Raw genomic sequence first — 21247 nt, forward strand, 5'->3', positions numbered from 1 at the left:
AAGAAAAGGTTAAGATATAAGACTTAAAGTAGAAGATGTAAAGAAAAGGAAAAAAGAATGGGAGGCTTTAGCTAAACGAAGATTAGAGGTGGTTTTGATCTTCAGGTATTTAAAGGGAAGCCGTGGTTTAACATTTTTACCAAAGTAAGACAAGTGTGAATAGCCACAGGGAAATTAGGCATTTTGTAGGCAAAGGAGAAAGCATGTAATTATGAGAAGAAAATGTATTGCTAAGTTCACAAGGTACTTTAAATGCTCCAAACTGGGATTTATGCAAAGCAAGGAGTTTGAGCTGCCATGTGGTAGACTGGTGCAATGAGAATAGAAGTTGGCATGTCTGGGTATGCACAAAATTGTCAAAGTGACAATCTTAGCTTGGATTTTTGACCCAAGTGTTCTACTTCCCTAAAGGAAGGTTAATAGTAAGAGCCCAGTGTTTCAGAGGCCGTGGAGTGGGTGGTATCTGGGGAAAACAGCTGCTGGCTTGACACTGGGGGTAAGCTACTCAGCATGCCTGAAGCCATCAAAGTGCCTGTCAATCAAAGTCTAGACATTTGGGGCTTTCACGACTTAAAATTATCATTTTGAAAGTAGCCAACAAAAAGTAATGAATTTAATAAACTATGCCCAACTATAAAACATATGACACCACAGAAGGATATGGACACTAACACTGATACCCATTCCATCAGATAACCATTCCATCTGTTCAGAAGCAGAACTAGAAAGAATGAGGACCAGAAACCACTGATCTACATGGTTCTGTGGTGCTGGAGAGAAAGCAAAATAGAGAAGTTCACATTTGTGAAGACTGGAAACACACGTACATACACATACAGTTAATGAGGCAGTGTAAAGTGAGGAAATCTGGCTTTCCTACTTGGATAGAGTTGACACGGTTTGGCATAATCCCATGGAAGAAGAAAGTGTCAAGCTTTTCCTTATGTAAGATGGTTTTAGAAAAAGATATTGTCTGGGGTATAATCTGCCTTTCTCTACAAGGAAGACCTCAGGACACCAAGGTCAACATGAGACTTTGCATGGAAAATACTTTGGTATTCTGCTTCAAATTCTTTTTGGAGGTGGGTAGAGTATAAAGCATAATTTATTTTTTTAATAATATGGAATTTAAAGGTTAAGCATGGTACAATGGCAAGGAAATGTATTTAATTCTGTCTTCACACCTGGACTTGAAAAAGAACAGTAGCTGTTCCGAACATTTGTCCTTCTCAGAACTAGACATCAAGTTCTAAAGGCCAAAAAGCTGTCACTGATGTCAGACCCCACAAAGAACCTAGTAGGCTGGACTTCAGCAAGCTAAACTATGTTTACATTCTTAGATCAAGTTTATTCTGAGTTAACTCCTTCATTTTATAATGTTACCAAATGCATTTTATCACGAGTTATTCCATGTGGCTACCGGTCAGACCAGGGACAGCACTGCGATAAGAAAAACTTTCTCTTTTTCACCTTTCTGTGATTCAAGGAAATGCAATCCTAAAATATGACAGGACAGTACACTGACAAAGGGTCAACTTTTGAACCTCATGCTTTGGGTAGTCAGAATTCACTGATGAGAACACAAACACCCTTGTCACATCTATCACCTTAGGCCTTATCAGCAGACAACAAAGCTGCCTTGTGGGCTTCCCTGGTGGCGCAGTGGATGGGAGTCCGCCTGCCGATGCAAGGGACGCGGGTTCGTGCCCCGGTCCGGGAGGATCCCACGTGCCGCGGAGCGGCTGGGCCCGTGAGCCATGGCCGCTGAGCCTGTGCATCCGGAGCCTGTGCTCCGCAACGGGAGAGGCCACAACAGTGGGAGGCCCGCATACCGCAAAAAAGCTGCCTTGTATCTGTACACAGACAGCCTTTTAATCAAGCCTTCAGTATAACTCATATACATTTTTATAATTTCCTTGCTGGAAACGTTATCTGAAAAATTTGAAAATAACTGGGGTATAACGTAGAAGACTTGTTTAACCTTATAAAGTTGAATCATTATAATCATTGAATTTTAGGAGGAATTAATGATGAAGCATATATAAAATACTGAATTTAAGTAAACTTCATATTGGCCAACACGAGGATGTATTGTATGAAAGTAACGTTTAATGTTCCCAAATGTTTTAAGTGTTTGATATAATTTATAAAAAAGCAAAAGTTTATTTTCAATGTTTTCTTTAAATTTAAAATAAAGCTTATATTCTTGGCCACCAGCAGACAGCAAAACTCTTGTGGGACTTGGGGTCCAAGTTTAGTACAGAGGTGGTGGTTTGGGACGGTGGGAAGTGGAGACCAAAAGAAGCCAAAAGACAATCAAGGGCAATATTTGCCCCTTAACACTCAACCTAACTCAAAGTTAAGACCTTGCAAGTATAAATTCCAAAGAAAATGAACAATCAGAGATACAATCCGACTACCTGGAGAAAGACAGGTACTGAAGTCAGGATCCTGGAAAAAGCAGGGAGTGAGATATTCATAAACAAAGGAAATCTGGCCCAGGAAAGAGCAGAGGAGACACCAAGAGGCAAAGTGACCAACAGAAACAAGGGAAGATCACTGATTTAGGTGGTAGGGCAGGGGGTGTTTTTAGTGAGCAGGCTGCAAGTGGCCATGTCTCTTCTATGCCTTGACCCAAGCTTGCTGTTAATTGCTCAGCCAGCCTCATTCTCCACGGGGTTTCAACAATCTCAGTGACATCCTGGGTTCTTCTCTCCTTGGCACCAGTACAGCCAGAATAAAGCACCTAATTCTTGCCTGTCATCTAGCATGTGCTCGATAACTATTAATTGGTTTCCTTCCTCCTCTTAACCACAAAATAAGAACGCAGGTTCAGATGCATTTTCCAATTAAGAATTAGAATGAACACATACATACTAAAATCCCCAAAATATTTTTGAACAGTGGAGAGGGTAGGGCTATATCTGAAAAGTTTTACAGACACCTTTGAGGGCTGAGCTCTTAAAACCACCTTGTCAATGAATCTTGAAGAACCAGAAGTTTCAATAAAACTCCCTTGTGATGCTAACATGCTTCTGATTAGTCTCCAAACCACTGACACCCCAGAGAATGAATTCGAGCTCTCCAGAGCCTTCCTCCCACAACCAAAGAACTTTAATTTTAGTCTTTGAGGCGACTCGTGGCCACCGTTCCACTGGAAAGCTTCTTTTCAAAGCTATGCAGCGTGCTACTGTGTCAAATTCTGAAATGCTGCATGTGCTAAAATAAGTCAGAGATGGCTGGCCAGATGAGGAAAAAATACTGTGGGCAGGCAACCAGAGAAGAGGTTGGCAAGAAAGCATGTCAGAGGGGATTTCCAGTCTCCACACTGAAGAACGGTGATACTTATTACAAATAATTCAACAGTGAGTGAGGAGAATCCACTAGTGGCAGAAACCGTATTATTTTTGAAGGAAAAGGAACTTAAGGACTGTAAAGAACAAATATCAAGAAATTTCCCTATAATTATCAATTCTGCCATGAAGAAATAAGGGGGAAAAAAGCTGCTTCACGACAAACAACAAAACTCCTCTCCAGTCAAGGTCCTACCACAGATGTTTTTCGGGTCTCTGAAGAAGAGTTTCCAGTAGTTTCGATCTCCACTATACTATAAAGCATTTTTCTAAGGTTTGTACTATCTCCGTTTATAACATCTGATAATCATGGAACAGACTTCATTTTCAGACAATGGAAGGACTCTTCACAAGGATATGAATTTGTTTGATCCCAGACAAGCTACAAAAAGTACAGGCTCAAATGAATGTTCAAAGTTCTCCAAACACACACACACACACACACACACACGCACACACACCCCAACAACAATATAGACAGGAACCAAAGATCAGTTTCCTCAGTTCTGAGTTGTTGCTTCATCATGAAGACTTCCCCCCACCCTGTATCCCTGCACCATAGAGAAAAGGAAAAGATGTGTATGAGATCCTAGTTTTACCACTACATCAGGTCCTTTCTTTGTGTGAAAACGTCAAGAGTTTCTCATTGCCCACAGAAAATTTACTACCAAGCCTACAACCCTATGTGGCTTTTTAAAGAACAAGGAAGTGCTGGTGCCTTCCCCCATGCTCCCACCACAGGCCACACGCTCAGGCTGCCCCACGTGGGCCACGGAACCTTCTGGATGCTAACAGTCCTGACCACCAGAGGAAATGTGCAGAGAGGCTCCCAGCCCCTAGCCATCGAAAGAGAAAACAAATACCCCCAAAGGGCACACAGAGAAAGCAACTGCTCTGGCAGGATGTGGTCTAGGGTGGCAAGAAAAGGAAATACAGTTACCAAACCAGACCCAGGGCAGCAGAAGGGCCTGGAATTGTCCTTCAGCTGGTGATCCCCTGTAGGGCTATCACCTTGCTGACCTCATAACTCAACAAAATACAGCAGATGCATTGTCCTAGTAAATGGGGAAATACAACTCTTTGACAGGCCTTCCATCTCCATAAAGTTTTGGTGTATTTAAATAATATTTACATCCTGTATGTTTACCACACATGTTTTGTGTATTGTAAACAACTGCATTTTCTCTCCAAAACTCTGTAACACAAGCCAAGAAAATCGTCCAAAAGTTATTTCCATTGGAAAAAATACTAAGATTGTTCTCTCTCCTACACAGTCACGTGTAGAAGGCAGCCTTTTGGATGGTTACAGCTCTCTGATTTCTAATCTCCAGGTCAGAAAATTAGCCTAAACAAAGGCATCTTCAGAAAACTTGACCTTATTTCTTTAGAGCAAATCAGAACAGCATGCCAGCAATATTCCCAAGAATAGAATATGGCAGACAGGAGGAAAACCAGGCCCTGAACTGACAGTATCTTGGCTTGTGTATTCTTTAGCTACCCGTCTCTACCCAGTGCGGTGCAGCGCTGATTTTTCTTTCCAATGAATGAAGAAAAGAGACTGGAGTATCTTCCAAACTGTATGACATAAGATGTCATTAAGTATTATGGGAATGTACTTTAGGACTTCCCTCCCTGACAGCTGGGGTCAGAGTGAGCCTACAGATCTCCTAGCTCCTATCTGAGGTATTGTAGGAGGCAGACAGGCTGCTTTGGGGCTGAATCACTTTCTGAAGGAGGTACTCAGTGTACTTCAGCCAATCCCTCATAGCTCTGCCTGGTCTGAGTGGGTCTTCTCCTTTTCTAGACACCTGACAATTCCAGAGCTCAGAGATGAGACCATGAAAAACAGCTGAAAAAAGATCATGTGTTAGGAACACTAGGAGGAAGCTATTGTAGTTAGTTGGAATTAGTAAAGTTAAAAATCAAACTAGAAGCAGCCCATAGCAGATTAAAGATGGCCAGAAATTCTTTAACATTCTTCTCTTTGAGAGGTGGGGTCTCATCTCCTTCCTCTTGAATCTGGGTTGGCTGGTAATCACTATCAGATGAAGACAGTGTGGCAGGAATGACACTCTGCCAGCTCTGGACCTTAACTCTCAGATAATGGGCAGTTTCCACCTTAGTCTCTCCAAGTGCTAAGCTGCATGTTAGCAGTCTGACTACCCTGCTGGAGAGATCCTGAGACTACATGCAGAAGGACGGCGGCCCAGCTGAACCTTACCTTCCAGCCATCCCCTCCAAGGTAGCAGGCATGTGACCCAATAGAGCAGCCTGGACACCAGCTGAATACCACTAATTCCAGTGGATGCTGTGTGGAGCAGAGGAATCACCCAGCTAAGCCCTGCCTGAATTCCTAGCCACCAAAACAGTGCAATATAACAAAATGGTTGTTATTTTAAATCACCAGGTTTTAGGGTAGTTTGCATTCAGCAGTAGGAAACACATACACAGCCTCTGGGAAGAGTTCATAATTTTAAAACAAAATCTCCAATTATGGAAAACTTGATATATTCTAAATTTTAGCCACCAGTTAAAAAGTAGATTACAACTAAGTGTTTATGCTTCAAAATATGTAAGGAAGGGCTTCCCTGGTGGCGCAGTGGTTGAGAGTCCACCTGCCGATGCAGGGGACACGGGTTCGTGCCCCGGTCCGGGAGGATCCCACATGCTGCGGAGCGGCTGGGCCCGTGAGCCGTGGACGCTGAGCCTGCGCGTCCGGAGCCTGTGCTCCGCAACGGGAGAGGCCACAACAGTGAGAGGCCCGTGTACCGCAAAAAAAAAAAAAAAAAAAAAAGTAAGGAAGAGGAAAGCTAGAGAGAAAAGATAGGCACCTCTTGCCTATTGGCAAGGCTTCCCAAAACAAGTGCCATATAATAGGTATGTTTCTGAAAGTTGTAAGTAAACTGTATTATTGTAAATCTTTGTAACAAATATCCATAGAGTAACTACTACATGTCAGTCACTGTGTTAACCACCAAGGTCATAATAATGATGAGAATCTTGTTTTCTGGTAGGCAACTTAATATGTAAATGTAAAGATTGGCTTAAAACAGGAGTTGGCAAACTCCTTCTGTAAAGGCCCAGACAGCAAATGTTTCAGGCTTTGCAGGCCAAGTTTGCCAAAATAGTGCAAAAGCAGCTTTAGACAATACATAAAAATATTAGAGCAACTGAGTTCCAATAAAACCTTTTTTTTGGGGGGGTACACTAAAATTTGAATGTCATATAACTTTCATGTGCCTCGAAGTATTATTCTTCTTTTGATTTTTTTTCAACCATTTGAAAATAATTCTTAGCTCCCAAGCTGTACAGTAGGCAGTGGGCTGGATCTGACATTCATACCATAGCCTGCCAACCTTCGGTTTTTCAATTTGATCAGATGGGCCTAAAGCAGGTAGAACTTGCAAAATAAATAAACGAAAGGTTAGTACCATCAGATGAATTTACTGTTTTGGACTGGCATGGATACAAATATCTCCTTTCTATTTCTGATTTCTCCCATGAATAAGGGCATAAGCCATCTGGAAGAGCAGGCTCAGATGATTTACCAGGGAGGAGCTCTGGGAAGCATCAAAAACCCAGACGAGAGGAGATGCTGGCCAAGGAGGGCAGGAACCACAGAGCCTGAGAGGGAGGGAGCATCAGCAAAGGCAGCCTGGCGCTGTGTTAGCTTCAAGCAAGAAGCACACAAAGAGCAAAAGTGGGATTTGGACAGAGTGTGATATGTATGAAAAATCTCCCTGCTTTGCAAAATGCCCAGTGCCCGTAGGTATAGCTCCTCTTGGAACAAACTTTAGACGCCTAAAACCATATAAGTTGGAAGCACAGAATTAAATAAAGAAGAGAATTTAAGAAGAAGACATGCTTTTTATTGAGTGGCTATTTCTGGGGTTTTTTCACCAGGTTGCCACCCACCTTTCCTTTAAACTTTGCCATTCCACTTTATGCTGAAACAAGCTTGCTTTGGCAAGAGACTTGCTAAAGGTTTGATGCTTTGCATATTACAGTTTTGTTTTTGCTTTGTTTTTATACAAAGAGCCTTAAAAGCTACTGTAAAAACTGAAAAATCTATACAGTAGCTCTTCACAGGAAGCCTGCTGCCCACCCCACCTCCCCCAGCTAGCCCACCCTCTCTGTCCTCCAAGTATGACTGCACAGAAGAGCTAACCCTGCTGGGAGAGAGAATCTAACACACACACACACGTCTACCCTTTGTAGTTGAGAATGATGTGTATCCTGGCGTATATCCTTCCTGCCTCCTTCCGAAGCTTTCAGTGACATGAAAGTGTGTTCTCTATGCCCTGGCTAGCAGCTGTGACCTACATTTTCACATTCTGATGTTCTTTGCGGCTTCCTCTTCCCCTCATGGGGCCTATGATGCCTTCGTTCAAAAGACTCTTTCCAATAGCTGGTGGCTTCGTGTCAGGCAAGTCCCCAACTGTCTCCACCATTCTGTGTAGGCAGACACCCAAACAACAAAAATTAGGTAAGCACGTAAAACAAAACCAACCTAAAAGAGGTCTGATACGCTTTGGAGAAAAAAAAAAAACAAAGAACCTTTTAACGATATTCAGGCAGCATTTTGCGTGATTTATATAATAGCAACTAGATGACTAATGTCTTGTAGGTTCCTTTTCACTCAGAAGGTCACATGATTTTTCTCTTGGGTACAAATAAACCACTTCCACTTTGCTTAACTTATGAAAACAAAGGCCTCCAACAGTCAACAGTATCATTTTTTAAGTAGATTCTGTAACACCTCCCTCACCCTGAAAATCATGCTCTTTTTTCACTTAATGCTTTAGCTCTTATTGGCAGAACATATTTTTTTTTTTTTTTTTTTTTTTTTTGCGGTACGCGGGCCTCTCACTGCTGTGGCCTCTCGCGTTGCGGAGCACAGGCTCCGGACGCGCAGGCTCAGCGGCCATGGCTCACGGGCCCAGCCGCTCCACGGCATGTGGGATCTTCCCGGACCGGGGCACGAACCCGCGTCCCCTGCATCGGCAGGCGGACTCTCAACCACTGTGCCACCAGGGAAGCCCTCCACCTTTTTTAATTGGGATTCCAACTCTATAAATGTTCCTCCCCACCCATCCCTCTATGCCTGACTTGGTGAGCAGCTTGGCTTTTCCCCTTAAGAGAAAAACTCTTCATACGTTCCTTCTCTACAAACATTAGAAACAACACCATGAAGTCAGGGCATAGAAGGGAGTCCTCAGCCAACAAGGATCCTTCAGCCCTTCCAACTATGACACCACCTCCGCCCTCCTCACTCTGCCAACCAGCTCACAGTCTTTCCACCATCACTGCTCTTCCAGCATCTGCAGCTGTCCAGAGCAGGAGCAAGAGGCTTTCAAGTCAAACAGTAGCCTTGGATGATCAAGCCCTATGTCCTGGAACATGACCCTTTTGCCCACTCATCTTACTCTATGAAGCCGTGGTAGGCAGAGAGAGATCTCCCCAAAATATCCATGTCCACCTCCTACTGCCTGGAACCTGTGAATACACTGGATTACACAGCAAAGAGGAATTTAAGGCTGCAGATAGAATAAAAGTTGTTAATAAACTGACCTTAGAAAGATCATCCTCCATTATCTGAGTGGGCCCAACGTAAGCATAAGTGTTCTTAAAAGTGGAAGAGGAAATCAGAGGGATACAATGTGAAAACAACTCAACCTGCCAGTGCTGGCTTTGAAGATGGAGAGAGAGGGGCCATGAGCCAAGGAATGTGGGCAGCTTCTAAAAGCAGGAAAGGGCAAAGAAGAGGTTTCTCTCCCAGAGCCTCCAAAAAGGAAGACAGCTCTGCTGACACTTTAACTTTAGACCAGTGAGATCTGCATCGTATTTCTGACCTACAGAGCTTAAGATTATAAATGTGTGCTGCTTCAAGCCACTAAGTTTGTGGTTATTTGTTACAGCAGCAATAGAAAACCAATACAGAAACCACTGGTACAAAGCACGTCAATGCTGCTTGGGTAGCCATCCTCCACTCATCCTAGACCCTGCCTCAGGTTGAGGCCCAGGCACACAGCTCATCCCACCTGGGCATGTGGTCCCAGCCTTCCCACTGCCCCTTTCCTGGAGGTTGACACTGGACCACATCTGCATGGCCTAATCCCTCTAGACTTGCTTCTAAAGTTCCCTTCACAATTCTAAGGATGTTTATGCAAATTACTGTACTGATTGGCCTGCAGAACATCCCTGTAGATGTGCAGAATCCACCCAATTCTTCATTCATTCATTGAAGAAACTCTTATTGTTGAGCTGAATGATCCCTAAAGACTCTAAAAGAAGTTAAGCACTCATATCAGTGCAAAGATTATAATTATTACTTCTGAGAGGGAATGTTCAAGAAAATAACTGCTTAAGTAAATGCCTTTGCTATTACTTTCATTTTCTCTCACGTTGATCTCTAGAAATCTTAAAAACTATAGATCAAAAAGCTCTAACTGGCATGCAGTTCATGGCTTTGTATTCGTAATAATTCGTCTTAATATAAAAAGCCCTATGTTGAGTCGAAACATAAATGAGTCTCCCAGAGAACCAGTCCTTTACTGGTGGCCCAGGGCACTGGTGGAGGCCCAGATCCTGTGTTACACTGCTCAGGTTCACATCCATCCTGAACCCGTTTCTCACAAGCTATGAAGCGACCAAGTTACTGAACTTCTTACTGCCTCGATTTCCCCGTTTGTAAAATGAGCAAAACAATAATATCTACTTTATAGGATAGTTGTAAGGTTAAATAAGTTAATACATATAAGAAGCTTAGCACACTGCCTGGCATAGAGTAAATGCCACTGATCACTGTCATACTTTGTCACTCCTTCGGTTCTCTCATCATCAGGGTTTTGGATATCCCGATAACTTGTGGTCTCACCAAAGGCTAGCCTTTTCCCAAAACATGGCTGTCCAAAAGGAAACATGATGATGTACTTATTCGCAGTGGCCATCCAAATGCAAAATCTATGCTTGGAAAACTGTGAGGTTCCTTTTGTACTGCTAAACTCTTCTTAATTAAGGTTCAAAATAAGTTCCTCCAATGGTTTTAAAGCATAGGTCACTTGAAATTAACTCCCTTAAGCTATTTTATAAAATTCCTTAGAGTAACTCTTTAAAGTAAGGAAGTCGGGCCATCAGGTGTTTGTTAAAATTAGATTCCTAGGCCTCACTTAAGATTTACTGAATTGAAATGGAGGTCCATAAATCTGAATATTAATGAACATGTTATATACTACATAATTCTTATGCATACAGAGTTTAAGAAACATTGTCTTAGCACATTTTTAATTAAGAACCTACTCACTTTATTATGTTCAGTAATTCAGCAGGTAAAAACAACTATGAAGAAGGGCCAGTCTTAGCTAACTTGTACATCATTCTCTTACAAGATTCTCTTAAATCACTTATCTGCTTTCTCAAGAAAGAGAAATACAAAAGCCTGACATACTGAAGAAAGTGACTCATTAACAGAGAAAAGCATTGTTATTTCATAGCTCAGACACCACTGAGATGAATGAATCTTAAAATTCAGTCTTAGCAACACAATTACATGTGGTTTTCACAGTAAATATTCCATTATTAGAATCTAGATTCTAATATTAGAGTGTCTGAAACATACTCACATGTAATAATAATATTGAAAATTCTAGCTGTAGCTGAATGCATTCCTTATTAATTTTCCTTCAACATGTGATATAATTAACTAGCAATCTTCAGCTCTAAAAATAAAAAGAACATTGCCTCATCATGTTTATTGTGAAATAAAGGGTTACGTGTCAAAAATGTTCTAGGAATACAAGGACTGACATCATCTACAGCTTGGTGATAGGTTTTTCTTACATATCTCCAAAGAAGGAAAAGAAAAACCATGATTTGGTAAGCAATGCCAATATTTCTTAATTTTTTTTTCATTTTTATTGGTTTTGTTTTGTTTTGTTTTGTTTTTATTGTGGTAGATTAATGTTCAACCCCAAATACTTAAGGTAAATAGTTTTGGGCACATATGTCTTCATGTGGCTGTCTCTAATTTTTCAAAGTATGAACAGTAGCCCAGCTGCATCAGAATCTTCTGTTTTTCTTCTTTCAAATGTAGATGTCCAAACCATACCTCTAGTCTCTGAGGTTAGGGCCAAGAAACCTGCATTTGTAATAAGCTTCCCAGGTGATTCCTACACCCATTACATTTTCAGAACCACTTCTTTGAGAACATATAACAAAATTTAAACTTAATGATGTATCTTTTTTCCTTATTTTTGAAGTACTTTAAAATTATCTTAATGGTGAACTCAGTAAACAAAAATCCAGAAAATTCACTCATGAGATATCCCATTTCACAAGAAATCAAGTCTAAGACTGTAATAAGAATCAATAAATGTTTTCCAAACAAATGAGTAAAATTAATTATTAATACATGAGGAAATAAAATTGAGTCAATCACCGTAAGAATTTTTGACTTCACCAGTATCAGAACAATGAGTCATTAAAGCTGTATCATCCCTATTAAACTTGTACTCACAGGCCAAACTAACATATAATAAGATTTAAACCTATGTATTCCACTGATAGTCTTCATTTTTTTTCACTTATCAAGGGGGGGAAATAAAAGCCTATTATGTGTTGACCAGAAACATGAATAAAATGTAAACCAAACCAACAAAGTTTTGCAATGTGTTATTGTTGTTGTTGTCCTTTATTTTTTTATTAGAGAGAATAAATGATTTTAATATTATGAAATTATAAGAAACAACCTATTTATTAAACCATCAAATCTTGTAAAATGTGACCAACAAAAAGCAATATTTAGGAACTAAAGTTTAATATAACTTTTTTTTTTTTTTAAAACATCTTTATTGGGGTATAATTGCTTTACAATGGTGTGTTACCTTCTGCTGTATCACAAAGTGAATCAGCTATATGTATACATATATCCCCAAATCCCCTCCCTCTTGCATCTCCCTCCCACCCTCCCTATCCCAACCCTCTCGGTGGTCACAAACTACCAAGCTGATCTCACTGTGCTATGCGGCTGCTTCCCACTAGCTATCTATTTTACATTTGGTAGTGTATATATGTCCATGCCACTCTCTCACATCGTCCCAGCTTACCACCCCGCCTTCCCGTGTCCTCAAGTCCATTCTCTACAACTGCATCTTTATTCCTGTCCTGCCCCTAGGTTCTTCAGAACCATTTTCTTTCTTATACTCCATATATATGTGTTAGCACATGGTATTTTTTTTTCTCTTTCTGACTTACTTCACTCTGTATGACAGACTCTAGGTCCATCCACCTCACTACAAATAACACAATTTTGTTTCCTTTTATGGCTGAGTAATATTCCATTATATATATGTGCCACTTCTTCTTTATCCATTCATCTGTTGATGGACACTTATCCTGGCCACTGTAAATAGTGCTGCAATGAACATTGTGCTACATGACTCTTTTTGAATTATGGTTGTCTCAGGGTATATGCCCAGTAGTGGGATTGCTGGGTCATATGATAGTTCACTCTTTCATTTTTTAAGGAACCTCCATATCATTCTCTGTAGTAGATGCATCAATTTACATTCCCGCCAACAGTGCAAGAGGGTTCCCTTTTCTCCACACCCTCTCCAGAATTTATTGTTTGTATATTTTTTGATGATGGCCATTCTGACCAGTATGAGGTGATACGTCATTGTAGTTTTGATCTGCATTTTTCTAATGATAAGTGATGCATGTGTTTGTAGGCAATCTGTATATCTTCTTCGGAGAAAGGTCTGTTTAGGTCTTCTGCCCATTTTTGGATTGGGTTGTTTGGTTTTTTTTTTTGATATTGAGCTGCATGAGCTGCTTATATATTTTGGAGACTAATCCTTTGTCAATTACTCCATTTGCAAAAATTTCCTCCATCTGAGGGTTGTCTTTTCATCTTGTTTATGGTTACCTTTGCTGTGCAAAAGCTTTTAAGTTTCATTAGGTCTCACTTGTTCATATTTGTTTTTACTTCCCTTTCTCTAGGAGATGGATCAAACAGGATGTTGCTGTCATTTATGCCATAGAGTGCTCCGTTTTCATCTAAGAGTTTTACAGTGTCTGATCTTACATTTAGGTCTTCAATCCACTTTGACTTTATTTTTGTGTATGGTGTTAGGGAGTGTTCTAATTTCATTCTTTTACATGTAGCTGTCCAGTTTTCCCAGCACCACTTATTGAAGAGGCTGTCTTTTCTCCATTGTATATTCTTGCCTCCTTTAACAAAGATAAGGTGACCATATGTGCGTGGGTTTATCTCTGGGCTTTCTATCCTGTTCCACTGATATATATTTCTGTTACTGTGCAAGTACCATACTGTCTTGATTATTGTAGCTTTGTAGTATAGACTGAAGTCCAGGAGCCTGATTCCCCCACCTCCTCTGGGTCGTCATGTTTTCATTGTCATTTGTTTCTAGGTACTTTTTGATTTCCTCTTTGATTTCTCCAGTGATCTCTTGCTTATTTAGTAGCGTATTGTTTAGCCTCAATGTATTTGTATTTTTTACAGATTTTTTCCTGTAATTGATATTTAGTTTTATAGCATTGTGGTCCAAAAAGATACTTGATATGACTTCAATTTTCTTAAATTTACCAAGGCTTGATTTGTGACGCAACATATGATCTATCCTGGAGAATGTTCCATAAGCACTTGAGAAGAAAGTGTATTCTTTTGTTTTTGGATGGAATGTCCTATAAATATCAGTTAAGTCCCTCTTGTTTAATGTGTCATTTACAGCTTGTGTTTCCTTATATATTTTCATTTTGGATGATCTGTCCATTGGTAAAAGTGGGGTGTTAAAAGTCCCCTACCATGATTGTGTTACTGTCGATTTCCTCTTTTATGGCTGTTAGCATTTGCCTTATGTACTGAGGTGCTCCTAAGTTAGGTGCATAAATGTTTACAATTGTTATACCTTCTTCTTTGATTGATCCCTTGATCATTATGTAGTGTCCTTCCTTGTCTCTTTTAACATTCTTTATTTCAAAGTCCATTTTACCTAATATGAGTATGGCTACTCCAGCTTTCTTTTGATTTCCATTTGCATGCAATATCTTTTCCATCCCCTCACTTTCAGTCTGTATGTGTCCCTAGGTCTGAAGTGGGTCTCTTGTAGGCAGCATATATACGATCTTGTTTTTGTATCCATTCAGCCAGTCTGTGTCTTTTGGTTGGAGCATTTAATCCATTTACATTTATGGTGATTATAGATATGTATGCTCCTATTACCATTTTCTTAATTGTTTTGGGTTTGTTATTGTAGTCTTTTCTACTCTTGTGTTTTCTGCCTAGAGAAGTTCCTTTAGAATTTGTTGTAAAGCTGGTTTGGTGGTGCTCAATTCTCTTAGCTTTTGCTTGTCTGTAGAGGTTTTAATTTCTCCATCGAATCTGAATGAGATCCTTGCTGGGTAGAGTAATCTTGGTTGCAGGTTTTTCTCCTTCATCACTTTAAATATGTCCTGCTACACCTTTCTGGCTTGCACAGTTTCTGCTGAAAGATCAGCTGTTAACCTTATGGGCATTCCTTTGTATGTTACCTGTTGCTTTTCCCTTGCTGCTTTTATTATCTTTTCTTTGTATTTAATTTTTGATAGTTTGATTAATATGTGTCTTGGCGTGTTTCTCCTTGGATTTATCCTGTATCTGTACTTCGTGGACTATTTCCTTTCCCATATTAGGGAAGTTTTCAACTATAATCTCTTCTAATATCTTCTCAGTCCCTTTCTTCTTCTCTTCTTCTTCTGGAGCCCTATAATTCGAATGTTGGTGCGTTTAATGGTGTCCCAGAGGTCTCTGACACTGCCTCAAGTCTTTTCATTCTTTTTTCTTTATTCTGCTCTGTGGTAGTTATTTCCACTATTTTATCTTCCAGGTCACTTATCCATTCTTCTGCCTCAGTTATTCTGCTATAATTTCCTTCTAGAGAATTTTTAATTTCATTTATTGTGTTGTTCATCATTGTCTTTTGCTCTTTAGTTCTTCTAGGTCCTTGTTAAATGTTTCTTGTATTTTCTCCATTCTATTTCCAAGATTTTGGATCATCTTTACTATCATTACTCTGAATTCTTTTTCAGGTAGACTGACTATTTCCTCTTCATTTGTTTGGTCGGGTGGGTTTTTACCTTACTCCTTCATCTGCTGCGTATTTCTCTGTCTTCTCACTTTGTTTAACTTACTGTGTTTGGGGTCACCTTTTCACAGGCTGCAGGTTCCTAGTTCCCGTTGTTTGTGGTGCCTGCCCTCAGTGGCTAAGGTTGGTTCAATGGGTTGTGTAGGCTTCCTGGTGGAGGGGACTGGTGCCTGTGTTGTGGTGGATGAGGCTGGATTTTGTATTTCTGGTTGGCAGGACCACATCCTGTGGTGTGTTTTGGCGTGTCTGTGAACTTATTATGATTTTAGGCAGCCTCTGTGCTAATGGATGGGGTTGTGTTCCTGTCTTGCTAGTTGTTTGGCATAGGATGTCCAGAACTGGAGCTTGCTGCCTGTTGAGTGGAGCGGCGTCTTAAAGCTGAGATGGAGACCTCTGGGAGAGCTCTCACCAATTGATATTATGAGGGGCTGGGAGGTCTCTGGTGGACCAACGTCCTGAATTCGGCTCTCCTACCTCAGAGTCTCAGGCCTGACACCTGGCCAGATCACCAAGACCCTGTCAGCCACACAGCTCAGAAGAAAAGGGAGAACATTAAAAAAAAGAAAGAAAGAAAAAAATAAAATAAAGTTATTAAAATAAAAAATATATAATTAAAATAAAAATATTAAGAAGTAATTTAAAAAAAAGAGAGAGAGCTACCAAACCAATAAACAAATCCGCCAATGATAACAAGCACTAAAAACTATACTAAAAAAAAATGGACAGACAGAACCCTTGGACAAATGGTAAAAGCAAACCTATACAAACAAAAATCACACAAAGAAGTATACACATACACTGACAGAAAAAGGAAAAATATATGTGTACATATATATATATATATAAAAAGAGAGCAACCAAATCAATAAACAAATCTACCGATGATAATAAGCTCTAAATACTAAACTAAGATAAACATATAAATCAGAAACTAGTCAGTCGCATTCAGCAAACCCCAAGTCTACAGTTGCTCCCAAAGTCCACCACCTCAATTTTGGAATAATTCGTTGTCTATTCAGGTATTCCAGAGATGCAGAGTACATCAAGTTGATTGTGGAGATTTAATCCACTGCTCCTGAGGCTACCTGGAGAGATTTCCCTTTCTCTTCTTTGTTCACACAGCTCCTGGGGTTCAGCTTTGGATCTGCCCCCACCCCTGTGTGTAGGTTACCTGAGGGCGTCTGTTCCCGCTCAGACAGGACACGGTTAAAGAAGCATCTGATTAGGGGGCTCTGGATCACTCAGGCCGGGGGGAGGGATGGGTACGGAATGCGAGGCGAGCCTGCAGCAGTAAGGCCAACATGACATTGCAACAGCCTGAGGTGTGCTGTGTGTTCTCCCTGGAAGTTGCCCCTGGATCACGGGACCCTGGCAGTGGTGGGCTGCACAGGCTCCCCGGAATGGGGGTGTGGATAGTGACCTGTGCTTGCACACAGGCTTCTTGGTGGTGGCAGCAGCAGCCTTAGCGTCTCATGCTTGTCTCTGGGGTCCGCGCTGATAGCCGCAGCTTGCACCAGTCTCTGGAGCCCGTTTAGGCGTTGTTCTGAATCCCCTCTCCTCGTACACCCCAAAACAATGGTCTCTTGCATCTTAGGCAGGTCCAGACTTTCTCCCAGACTCCCTTCCGGCTAGCTGTGGCGCACTAGCCCCCTTCAGGTTGTGTTCACGCAGCCAACCCCAGTCCTCTCCCTAGGATCTGACCTCCAAAGACCAAGTCTCAGCTCCCAGCTGCCACCCGTCCTGGCGGGTGAGCAGACAAGCCTCTCAGGCTGATGAGTGCTGGTCGGCACCGATCCTCTGTGTGGGAATCTCTCTGCTTTGCCCTCTGCACCCCTGTTGCTGCACTCTCCTCCGCGGCTCCGAAGCTTTCCCCCTCCGCCACCCGCAGTCTCCCCCTGCGAAGGGGCTTCCTAGCGTGTGGAAACTTTTCCTCCCTCACAGCTCCCTCCCAGAGGTTCAAGTCCCGTCCCTATTCTTTTGTCTCTGTTTTTTCTTTTTTCTTTTGCCCTACCCAGGTATGTGGGGAGTTTTTTGCCTTTCAGGAATTCTTAGGTCTTCTGCCAGCATTCAGCAGGTGTTCTGTAGGAGTTGTTCCACTTGTAGATGTATTTTTGATGTATTTGTGTGGAGCAAGGTGATCTCCATGTCTTAGTCCTCCGCCATCTTGAAGGTCCTCTCTGTTGTATTACCTTTGTTTTAACTTTTTAGATTTCTCTTGATGCAGGTAGTGCTACCATCCACCCAAGAATCAATACCCATCCAAATGAATTATTCTTCATGGAGAAGAGTATCTATCTATGGTCAGGGGTTAGTCACTGGCCCCATAACTCATGAGTCCATTTCACTGGCAATGTATAATAAGTAGTAATCACCTGACTGATTACTCTTCCCATGATACTGGTTTGTCCTAGTCTGTTTGAGAAATGACACCTGCCTCCAACTTGCCTCCACCTAATACCACAAGCATCACAGGCCCTATCCAGCACCACACAGATGAGCTAAGATATGTACAGCACCTCTCACCCAACTCTATCGATTACCTCCTTATATTAGTGGCATCCTCATTTAAATTAAAAAAAAAAAGTTTCAAATAGGAAAGTTACAATAGAAAAAAATTTAGATCATTTAGACATTACACAATATGCTTATTACAACTACATATGAATGCAATTATTAATCTCCTTTTCACTTAATATATCATAGATATCTATTATTATATCTACATTTATTTTGATAATTTTATCATGTTTCTTCAAAAGGGCAAACCATGGTTTACCTAACCTTTTAATACCTCTACTCTTAGGTATTTATGTTGTTTCCAATGTTTTCCTATTATAAATCATGTTTTGATGAGTATTTGAAGTGTTTTCTGTAGTTCAAATTATTACTTTAGGACAGATTCCCAGTTCTGAGATGTATAAAGCAAAGGTACAATATTTTTATTGACTTTTGGAAAAGATTATGCCAGTTTACTGAGCTCCAACAAAGATACTATTATTCACTTTTTCATGGTATCCTTGTCAAAACTGAATATATTTCTTTGTTTTTGCTAATTAAAGAAGGAAAAAAACAGTCTCTTTGCTGATACTGTATTCTGTAGTACTTTGTTGGTCTTTTCTCCAAGTACTTGAATAGTAAAGCTTTTTGAAAATGAGAACTGGGAAAGCTGCAAACAAACAGAATCTGAATGGAAGGAATAACACACACAACAATTACAGCCAGACAGTGAAGAAGGGACATATGAGAATAACTGCAGAAAGAGGAAGACGCTGACTGAGTAAAAACAAAATGAGTTCAGGATCTGGAGGAGTTCCAAGTGGCCAAGAGAGGACACCATGGAGCTGGGGGTTGGAAAGGAAAGGAAAGGAAGGAGAGAACTAATATTTGTTGAGCACCTACTATGTGCCAGCAACCATGTTCTATTATTTACAGATAATATATTATTTATTCTTTGCAATAGCCCTGTACCCTGGTATACTGGGTTAAATAGCATCCCTCCAAAATTTCACGTCCACCCAGAACTTTAGAACGTGACCTTGTTTGGAAACAGTCTTCACAGATGTAATTAGTTAAGATGAGGTCATACTGGATCAGAGTGGACCCTAAATCCAATGACTAATGTCCTTACATAAAAACCATATGAAGACACAAACACCAACACACCCTGGGGAAAAGACCATGTGACAACAGAGGCAGAAACTGGAGGGATACAGCTATATGCCAAGGAACCCCAAGGACTGCTGACAATCACCCCAAGAAACTTGGCAGAGATAAGGAAGCATCCTTCCTAGAGACTTCAGAGGGAGCAGGGCTCTGCTGACACCTTAATTTTGGACTTCTGGCCTCTAGAACTGTGAGACAACAATTTTTGTTGTTTTAAGGCACCAAGTTGGTGGTAATTAATTTAGGAGTATGAGGAAACTAATAAAAATCAGGTATTTTATTCTGGTTTTACAGATGAAAATGAAGTTCAGAGAGATTCAATATCCTCCAAGGATCTATGGCAGAACCAGGTTTCAAACGAAAGCAGCCTGACTCCAAACTGTGTTCTTTCTTCCACATTTTGCTGCTTCATAGGAACCTTTGGTTCTAAGCCTAGTAAAGCCACCAATTAGCTATGTGAAGCTAATTAAGAAGTTCACATAATCTCTTTTGGTCTTACTACCATATGCGTAAAACAAAGTTACTGGGTTGGGTGATTTTTGACAGCATGCTACCAATCAGCTGCCCAGCTACAGCTGCAATCCTAGCAACACCAACTAGAGAGGGAGGCTCTAGGACCCAAGGAATCCTTGACCATGGCTCCACTAAACACATTTTCTATGCCCTACCTCCACCCCCCCAATCCAGGTCCACAACAGCTCTATAGATAGGGATCTACAAGGAAGAAAGGATGCTTGAGATCCTTAACATGATGGAGTCTGAGTCACAGACCTGCTGGTATCAGAGAGCAAATTGTATCTTATTAGAGAAACAACTTGAGAATAAAGTCACTGCTCTCAGAGCAGAACACTGTAGTCAACTATATTTTTCTCTATTCCTGACTTCAGTGACAGCTTTTGCCAAAACAACACCATTCCTACGTTAGGATTTACAGTCCGTTCCCGTGCTCTGGGAGTTGTAAACACCTTGTATTAGACTTACTAATTGTCTCCAAACTGTAAGTAAAGACCATCATGAATAATTTCAAATCCTCTGAGCCAGAATATTTAGTATCTCTCTCTCTTTTCAAAGAGAAATAAAGTAACCATAACAGCTTCAATGGCAATGAATGAGGACTACATAGCTAGCATCTCATTCAACTCTCAGAACTCTGGATGCTATAGTTGCTGTCACTGCCCTCATTTTCTCTAGGAAGGTTCTGAAGACCAAGAAGTTCAAGGCCATTTATTCACTTAACATGAATTAATTTAACCAGGCACTAGGGATAAAAGACATGGTCATGAAATAACAATTTTGATTAACTATATACACACACAAAGGGAAAAATCTGGAAAGATGTGTCACAAAATGTTAAGGGCTATAATATGTGGCTAAAGGGTGATTTTTATTTTCTACTTTGTTCTTCCATTTTCTACCATGAATACTGATTATATTTGTAATCATAAAAACGTTTTTTAAACGACAAAATCTCTGATTTCCGGGGACTTATAGTGAGAGAAGCAGGCATATCAACAGCCTGCTCAGCCTCACTGCAGCTCATAAGTCATGAGCACAGATTCCAACTTAGGGCTGCCAGAATTCCAAATCCCATTTTCTCTTCCCTACCTTATACTGCCTCTGGAGGTATGTTCATTTGCCTGGAGGTTTGCTCATGTTTATTTTGCTTCATTGAAATTAAGTTACAGACTTGTGAGGGCAGTGCCAACAATGCAATCTCAAAGTCTGCCGTTTGTGGCCTCACCCAAGGTTGCCAGGTGAGCAACCTCTTTTCCTTCTCCACCCACAGATCTTTGTACCAGAGGAAATGCAGAGGGGGTGACTGTGAGCACTTTACCTGACATCCCAGCCCCTAGAGACGTGTTTCAGACACAATTAAATGCTTCTAAAATATTCATCACACAAATTATATTTTGCCTGTCCTGTCACTTAATCTGAACTACACTACATATTCCTTAACAATAACTATGTCATCCTAATATCACGGCTGATAAAAGAAAGTTCAAAAGGAAACTTCAAACTCTTTCTCTTTATCTACTTTCTTCATCTACAAAAGAAATATTCAGTGAGAGCCTAAGACCTCAAAATCTG

Source organism: Grampus griseus (genome assembly GCF_964374135.1).
Source record: "Grampus griseus genome assembly, chromosome: 3".
In the NCBI taxonomy this organism is placed as follows: domain Eukaryota; kingdom Metazoa; phylum Chordata; class Mammalia; order Artiodactyla; family Delphinidae; genus Grampus; species Grampus griseus.